Here is a 9,137-nt window from a genome sequence, read left to right as displayed (position 1 = left end):
TTAAATATGGTTATCGGTCGATTGAAATGGAGGCTTCACCCCAATCCCTGCAACAACTCTACTACTTCTTTTATTCATTTTGATGACAAGTATTTCCTCCGTTCGGAAATACTCCCTTCGTCCGGAAATACTTGTCATCAAAATGAATAAAAAGGAGATGTATCTAGACGTAATTCAATTGGCTGGCTTTATGGTCTCTGTGTTGAATGAAGTATGTTGCCCCTGAGGCTTCTCTGCTTATTGGTGTGTGCTGCAACAATGAAATGTCGTCTTTTTGTGTCGTTGATGAAGATGCCTAATATATGCATGTCATGGTGTGACGTAGAAAGAGTGAAAGAAATAAACACGTAAAGGCAAGTCTCAAGACAAATTCAACAATTGTGGCCAAACGAGCATATCTCTTCATCAAGATGTATTGGCTTCGTCTGTCTTTGGTGCCATCATGGGATTGAGTGTGTGTTTCTCAAAAAAAAAAAGATTATGGGCCAGAAGATATTACAGAGACCTTGGCAGTATGTGAGTTATTTACCCAAAACCACCACACTTGGGGCTAGGGTAACAACTTGATACCACATCTGAGTCAGGGCACAAGAAACCACCAACTCTGCGCCTAACCAATAACGCGGAGCACTGATTGTCCAGTTAGCTCGTGAAAACAGCGAAACCGACAGGTAGGCCCCACCTGTCGGGCTGACGTGGCGAGCCTACATGGACATTTTGCTGAGGTGGGCATGGGTCCTACCTGTCAATGACTCGGTTTTTCTATTTACTTCTTCCTCTATTTCTTCCTGGCATTTCATCAAGTAAGTTGTGGGCGGGTGTGGCGATGTGCTGGGGCTTAAGTCCGGCTATGGTGGAGCTAAGTGGAGGAGCCAGCTGCAGAGGAATCCAATTCGGAAGCGGCAGCGGCTGCTGGGGAGTGATGGCGGCACGCGCTGGTGGAGTTCCCGCTCGATCTGGAACGGCATGAGCTCCGTGTCCACTCCTTGGAGCGCCGTCGCTCCGGGCTTCGGTCTTGAGGCCGTACGACGAGTAGTTGGTGCCACGCTCGTCGCCATCACACGATTGCACCCTGAGCTTGCCTTATGCGTCTAGCGCCACAGTCGCCTTGGCCTCACTGGTCATGCGCGTCCCGTGCAGTCTTCGCATACAGCCGCCGCCGAGTACAGCAACGAGCAGCACCCGCACCTCGGCCATGCGATGCCGCATAAGCTGCTGGCCTTCGCGTCGATGTACTGCGCCGCTCACCGCACTGGCTGGTCGCTGGTCACCGCGCACCTCTACGTGATGCTCTGGCCGCCGCGGCCATGTTGGCTCGTGAGCGCGTGCTTGATGCTGGCCGCCAAAGTCAGCGGAGAGCTGGGCGGTGCTAACTCCGCTGACACGGGGCTTCATGGCGTGCAACGACAGACCCCGGCAATGGAGCGGTTCGCTCGCGGCCGAGCTCGGCGCGCGGCGGAGAGATGAGCTAAGGGCATCCACGCCTACCCCGCTGGCGCAGTGGCGCTCCATGGAGAGGCAGACGGGCTGCCGCCGCTCACTTTCTCCACCGAGAGGAAAAGGATTCGTGCCCATAAGCTGTTTGATGAAATGCCTCGTTGAAAAAGGGTTGTGGAGAAGATGACCATCTAGCCATTAACATGTGGGGACCACATCTCATTTGCCACATCAGTGGTCAAATTTTTAGTCTTCGCCACGTCAGCCCGACAGGTGGGGCCTATCTGTCGGTTTCGCTGTTTTCGCGAGCTAACTGGACAATCAGTGCTCCACTTATCGGTTAGGCGCAGAGTCGGTGGTTTCTTGTGTCGTGGCTCAAATCTTACATTCTTAAGAAGTTGCTCCCCACTACTACCAATTCTCTCTACATGCACACTATCCACGTCATCATCACGCCACATCAGCATTCAGTTTCCAAGCTACAATCGATCGGTAAGCTTTCTCTGTTTGTTTACCTCAATACGTACAATTAACCGGCACGCTCACGTTATTCTTCCGGCATCCCGAGCCGCGTGGAAGCCCGAACGAGCAGGTTGGCCTGCACCCGCGGCTCTCCTTCCCCTCCTTGGACGCCACATATTCTTCTCATTATTCTCTCATCCCTTCCACTTCACCTCCCAGCTCCCCTTCGATTTCCGCAATCCCCGCATCCTACGCCGCACCAAGGCACTGCCTATTGTTTCACGATTCCTGCAACTCAACGCCGCTATCTCCTGATTTGATTGTAGGCATCATCCTTTCCGTCGAAGGAATGATCATGCGGCCACCTCCATGCACCCGAATCAGCATGTGTGCACGCCATTCGTCTGCTCTGGGCCCTCCTCGCATCGGCGACCTCGGACGCGATGCTCCGCTCCGCTCCGAACCTTCCTCGCGCTGGCGTCATCGGACGCACCAGATGCGGCCGTCGCCGTTGCGACCCCGATTCTAGCGGGACGCTCTACTCCAGGCCTGCCGGCGGCCTCGGATGCGTCGGCCATCCCCGCGCAGCCCAATGAGCCTGTGCGCACGAGTTGCTCTGCTCCGGGATCTCCTCGCGCTGATGGCCTCAGATGCACCAGACGCGGCCATCCCCGCCGCGGCCCGGTCCCAGCGGGATGAGTTCTGGAAGGAGAAGCTCGCTGACCCGCTGCCTCCTAGCCGTCGCTATCAACGCCCGCAAGCACAACCTGAAGAAGAGCGTTATCATCTCTTCTCCTCATGATTGGCCCGTATCTTCATTCACTTATTAGCTGTTGTAGTTTTGGACTTCTTGTGGTGCTTTGGATGATTAATCTTCTTTCATTTTTGTTGGATTTCTGTGGTCTGCACTGGTCTGATGAAGATAGATCGATATCCATGGTGAGCTTGCGCCTCTCATCTGTTCTGGTTTGCTTGCTTCGTGATTTGCTTGATTTGGTGTTGTGATGTGGTATTCGTATGTTTCTTGGCGCTTGAACATAGGTCTGAGGTGCTTGCTAGCTTCAACTGGACGAGGACGGCGACCTACGGACTACGACAAGAATTCTTCTGCAGTTGAAGGTCATGTACCCCTGTTGTTCTTCAGTAGTTTTTCTCTGTGCAACCTTACATGCTACAGGCACACACGGTTCCTATACATTGCTACTTTTGCATATTTGGGTGCTTGATTAATTATATCCAAACTAAATTTTGTTCGACAGTCATTGCCCAGTCCCAGATGCTCATGTTTCCGTGTGTTGTTTCTTGGAGAGGATATCGTTCTTCAAATATGGAAGGGTCTAACAATGAATCAATTCTTCTTCATGTGCAACCTAACCTACTTCCCAAATTCATATATAACCATCTGGCAGGTCTGGTATGTACGAGCCCCATCCCATCCCTTACCAAAGTTTTGATTTTATTTGCATTACACATGCACTTTGCATCTAATTATGCATATCTTAGATGGTAAAATCATTTGATTTGTTACATGTGTTACATAGCCCATCGGATAATCTTGCTGCGCAGCCATACAAATATTTTTAAGCTGTGGTTTAATTATTTACCTTTGGTCAGAAAGAAAACACATAAGCTTATAGACTTCATGTAGCATCATTTTGGTGCATTATTTGCATTTTTTTAACCATGCAGGAGAACTACATGTCATATATTGAGACAGAAAGCAAGTACAAGGGTAGTACAAACGGTGATGACCGGTCAAGAGGCAAAACAGGGAGCAGGAAGCCTAAGTGCTTTGCCCAAGGGACAAAACAGGGAGCAGGGAGCCTAATTGCTTTGCTCCAGCCTGAACTCATAAATGACATTCAGATTTATAAAATCAACAAGCTTTAGAAGTGGAAGATGGGCAATGTGAAAGACTATATTGTTTGCTCATTCTAGATGGACCAAACGACCAAGGCGACTACAGAGTTAAACCATTTTTTCCTCGCAGCAGCAGTCCACCAATATTTTAAAGTGGAGTTCATCTACCGTTGGAGGGGCTGTAGGCTGGCCCAGCTAAGCGCGGCATGCCAAACCATACTGACAACCGCACAGCCAAAGAACAAATGGTCAGCGTCTTCGTCATGCCCGCTACAAAATGCACAACTATGATCGTGCGGTAGCCCTCTCTTTGCAAGATACTTGCGAAGGAACAGCCATAAGGAAGATTTTATACTTGAGAGGAGACCAGGTCTTCCAAATACCATCCTCACATTGAAAGAAGATGGCTGGAGCGAACAGTGCTTGAAGAACTAACTTTTTATAATAGTGAACCATCTGCTTTTTATACCTCTTGACACCACTAGATACTGCTATGATTATTTGAATGCCCTCTTAGTAGTAATTTTATTTGCTCAATTATTGTTGATGGTCAGCAAATCCTCATCTTTTTTTCAGTTTCTATTCTACTGTAGTTTTGTTCTGAAGATTTAATTGGGGCTACTTTATAACAGGAACTTTGTATACCCTGACATCTACTATTTGTTCGGTTGTAGATCACCGTATGTTTCCTACGATGCTATGCAATAAACGACTGTCACATTGGTCCAGCGCTCAAGACCCTATGAGACCTAACAATGATTTTCAACTTCCAGTTACCCTGACAATGAGAAGCTACGAAGAATTATGTCTAAACAGGCAATGGTGGAACAGATTCAATTGGTTTTTTCCTCGCAAAAAAACCCCGATTCAATTGGTTTTTAAAATCTACCCACTTGCTTCCCGTGACTCAGTTGTCCGTCCTTAATTTCAACTATGTGTCCTCTTGAAATAAAATTGTTGAGCTAAAATCATGTTCTGTCAAGGATGACTAAGTGCCATCTATTCCATTATCCAAACAAAAAATTGATGTGAACTTTTTTACCACATCATTTTTGCCTTTTTTGGCACCTATCATTGCTTCTTCTTGATGAATACCACAACTCTATCTCTACCGTGTTTAGTCGAGTCCATTTTTAGTCAGATACTTAACTCTAAGCTCTACATAAAAGCTTCCTTAAATAAGTTAATTTCCAATACATGGGTTCATGTTTCCATGGTACAAGAAATATAGTTTTACATAATATGGGTTCAGTATGTTGTGCTGAAATCGAGTAAATTAGAACAATTTAATTTGTTGGACAATTATGCATAACATAAATGCTTGGTTTAATTCAAATACAAAAAGTACTAGATGATTACCTGAAAACAACCTTGCCTTGACGATGTTGCTGAGCGTGTTTAGGACCGTAAAGGCACACAGCAAAATGACGTTGACGATCCGTATTGTTCTGAATCTTGTTAACGGCAAGGAGAGCAGGAAGGGTAACATGAGGACAGTCATGCAGGCGATCCACGCAATCCAGCACTGATGCTCGTAGCAAGGCGTGATCAGCATTACGTGGATTCCACGCGTCAGCAAAATACCTGTGCTCGACGGCGGCGACCAAAACCCGCGCCGACGGCTTGCGAGGTGCGCGACGGATGCGGGGACGCGTGTCGCACCCAAATCCCTCAATTTTTTTTTTGCGAGTTGCACAGGTATACCTTTCTCTCTCGATCGAACTCCCTCAATTTTTTTTTGCGAAACTCCCTGAAAAAATATATCAAATTCGAAGAAAGTCACAAATATGAAAAAAGTTCATTGATTTTGAAAGAAAAAGATCATCAATCTGAAAAAAAGTTCATCGATTCAAAAAAAAGCTTCATCGGTGTTGAAAAGAAACTTGTCGATTTTGATAAAAGTTCATCGGTTTAAAAAAAGTTCATTGGTTTTCAAAACGTCATCAAATTTGGAAAAAAAAAAGTACATCGAATTTGAAAAAAAGTTCATCAACTTTGAAAAAAAAGTTCATCCAAGTTGAAAAAAAGTTTACTAACTTTGCAAAACATTCGTGGCTTTCGAAAAAGTTCACGCATTTAACGAAAAAAAAACAAGATAGAAAAAAGGAAAGGAAACAGGGAAAACAGCTGTCATTGTTGCATTTATATAAAGACCATGAAAAAAATGGATTGAGGCACATGCGGTCATCCGATCCAACCGGTCTGTGCGATCCAAACAGGAAAAAGTTCATCGAGTTTTATTTTTTTACAGTTTTTTTTGTTTTCTTGTAAGTGCATTTTAACCCTTTTTTTTGTCTATGTTCCTTTGTGACGCTGATTTTTTTTTCTTTTTTGCATTTGTACTTTCATTTTTTCCTTGTTTAAAACCTTTTTCTTGCTAATTACACGATTCTAACTACTTTTTATTAAACAACAACATTTATTCTTGAAGCTTGAAATATTATTATACAATCACCTCGACTACAATCGCATGTCTTTCACGCGATTCCAACTCAGTGGTGTTTTCACCACTAGGCACACAACAACAAACGTCACGTCCCGACTACAACTGCATGTCATCAATGCAACTACAACTTTGTGGTGTTTTGTTGGGGAGAGGGCAGTTGCATGTCTGTCACTAGGCACACAGTTGTAAGTGTCGCCCCAACTGCAACTCTGTGGTGCTTTGTCAAGAGAGGCCATTGAATGTCTGCCATCGCGCATGCAACTCCAAGTGTTGCACCTGATTGCAACTGCATGTTTTTCAACGCGGCTGCAACTCTGTCGTGTTTTATTGGGGGAGGGTCATTGCATGTCTGCCAGCAAGCATGCAACTACAAAAGTGTCAACTGTGCGTCTTCCACGCGAATGTTACTTAGTGGTATTTTTTCTGGGGAGCGGGTAGGTTGCATTTTAACCACTAGGCACACAACTACAAGTGTCACGTCCCAACTGCAACTGCATGTCTTCAATACAACTACAACTATGTGGTGTTTTGTCGGGGGAAGGGGCAGTTGCATGTTTGCCACTAGGCACACAACGTCAAGCGTCGCCCCAACTTTAACTCCATGGTGTTTTATTGGGAGAAGTCGTTGGATGTCTACCATAAGGCGTACAACTGCAAGTGCCGCCCCTGACTGGAATTGCATGTCTTCAACGCGGCTGCAACTCTTTGGTGTTTGGCCGGGGAAGGAGCAATTGCATGTCTGTCACTAGGCATGCAACTACAAGTGTCACCCGACTGCAACTCTTTGGTGTTTTGTTGGGGAAGGGATAATTGCATGTATGCCACTAGGCACGCAATTGCAAGTGTAGCCCCCGACTGCAAACTCTGTGGTTTTGTCGGAAAGGTCCATTGCATGTCTGCCACCAGGCATGCAACTGAAAGTGTCGCCCTTAAATGTAGTTGCATGTCTTCAACGTGACTGCAACTGCAAGTATCACCCCCGGCTGAAACTCTGTTGTGTTTTGTCGGGAGAGGTTGTTTGTTAGGGCATATCTCTCTCTTAAGTGGTTTTGGTGTTTGATGACAATGCGTTTGCGGACTAATCGTTTGCATTGACCTCTTTAGATTTTCATTCATTGGCACAAGACGATTTATTCCCCTCGGAGCTTAAAGTGAAGACGGTGTAGTTCTCCTTCGCTTTTGTTTTTGGTGGACTTGAGTCGTAGGGTGGAGTCACCACGTACACATATCTTTTGCACCCCCAACTCCTTTCCTCATCTTGGAGGATCCTTTGTTATCGTTGAAGTGGCTTAGGAGAAGAGCCAGCGGTAGTACCGCGGCATGGAGCGTAGTATCGCTCAAAGCTACAGGCGGTAGTACTGCTGTACCAGCGGTAGTACCTGATACGTCTCCAACGTATCTATAATTTTTTGATTGTTCCATGCTATTATATTATCCATCTAGGATGTTTTATATGCATTTGATGATTTTTTTATGGACCAAAACAAGGCCCCAGAGTAAAAGAGTTGGGCCAGAAGAGTCCCGAGCCATCCACGAGGGTGGAGGGCGCGCCCTACCACCTTGGGCTCGCCCCCCTATCTCGTGGATGACTCGGAGACCCCCCTGACGTGAGACCGACGCCAAAAATTCCTATAAATACAGAAACCCCCAGAAAGAAGCCTAGATCGGGAGTTCCGCCGCCACAAGCCTTTGTAGCCACAAAAAACTAATCGGGACCCTGTTCCGGCACCCTGCCGGAGGGGCGATCCATCACCGGTGGCCATCTTCATCATCTCGGTGCTCTCCATGACGAGGAGGGAGTAGTTCACCCTCGGGGCGGAGGGTATGTACCGGTAGCTATGTGTTTGATCTCTCTCTCTCTCTCTCTCTCGTGTTCTTGATTTGGCATGATCTTGATGTACCGCGAGCTTTGCTATTATAGTTGGATCTTATGATGTTTCTCCCCCTCTACTCTCTTGTAATGGATTAAGTTTTCCCTTTGAAGTTATCTTATCGGATTAAGTCTTTAAGGCTTTGAGACCACTTGATGTATGTCTTGCATGTGCTTATCTATGGTGACAATGGGATATTCACGTGATCTACTTGATGTATGTTTTGGTGATCAACTTGCGGGTTCAGTGACCTTGTGAACTTATGCATAGGGGTTGGCACACGTTTTCGTCTTGACTCTCTGGTAGAAACTTTGGGACACTCTTTGAAGTTCTTTGTGTTGCTTGAATAGATGAATCTAAGATTGTGTGATGCATATCGTATAATCATACCCACAGATACTTGAGGTGACATTGGAGTACCTAGGTGACATTAGGGTTTTGGTTGATTTGTGTCTTAAGGTGTTATTCTAGTACGAACTCTAGGATAGATCGAACGGAAAGAATAGCTTCATGTTATTTTACTACAGACTCTTGAATAGATCGATCAGAAAGGATAACTTTGAGGTGGTTTCGTACCCTACAATAATCTCTTCATTTGTTCTCCGCTATTAGTGACTTTGGAGTGACTCTTTGTTGCATGTTGAGGGATAATTATATGATCCAGTTTTGTTATTATAGCTGAGAGAACTTGCACTAGTGAAAGTATGAACCCTAGGCCTTGTTTTGAAGCATTGCAATACTGTTTACACTCACTTTTACCACTTGCTACCTTGCTGTTTTTATAATTTCATATTACAAAAACCTATATCTACCATCCATATTGCACTTGTATCACCATCTCTTCACCGAACTAGTGCACCTATACAATTTACCATTGTATTGGGTGTGTTGGGGACACAAGAGACTCTTTGTTCTTTGGTTGCAGGGTTACTTGAGAGAGACCATATTCATCCTACGCCTCCCACAGATTGATAAACCTTAGGTCATCCACTTGAGGGAAATTTGCTACTGTCCTACAAACCTCTGCACTTGGAGGCCCAACAACGTCTATAAGAAGAAGA

General features: G+C 45.7%; 1 long non-coding RNA gene across 2 annotated transcripts; it reads left to right on the top strand.

Annotated features, from left to right (window-relative positions):
* The first annotated feature begins 2,031 nt into the window (after positions 1-2,031).
* Positions 2,032-4,299, top strand: LOC123069039 (uncharacterized). 2 transcript variants are annotated; one of them, XR_006432243.1, is made up of 3 exons: positions 2,053-2,838; positions 2,941-3,313; positions 3,589-4,299. It is a non-coding gene; the product is annotated as an uncharacterized lncRNA (long non-coding RNA). The 2 variants fall into 2 exon arrangements; XR_006432244.1 differs by having other exon boundaries at positions 2,032-2,838; positions 2,941-4,299.
* Positions 4,300-9,137: the final 4,838 nt, after the last annotated feature.

The sequence above is a fragment of the Triticum aestivum genome, chromosome 3B, assembly GCF_018294505.1.
Source record: "Triticum aestivum cultivar Chinese Spring chromosome 3B, IWGSC CS RefSeq v2.1, whole genome shotgun sequence".
Classification (NCBI taxonomy): domain Eukaryota; kingdom Viridiplantae; phylum Streptophyta; class Magnoliopsida; order Poales; family Poaceae; genus Triticum; species Triticum aestivum.
This window is presented reverse-complemented; position numbering and strand designations above follow the sequence as displayed.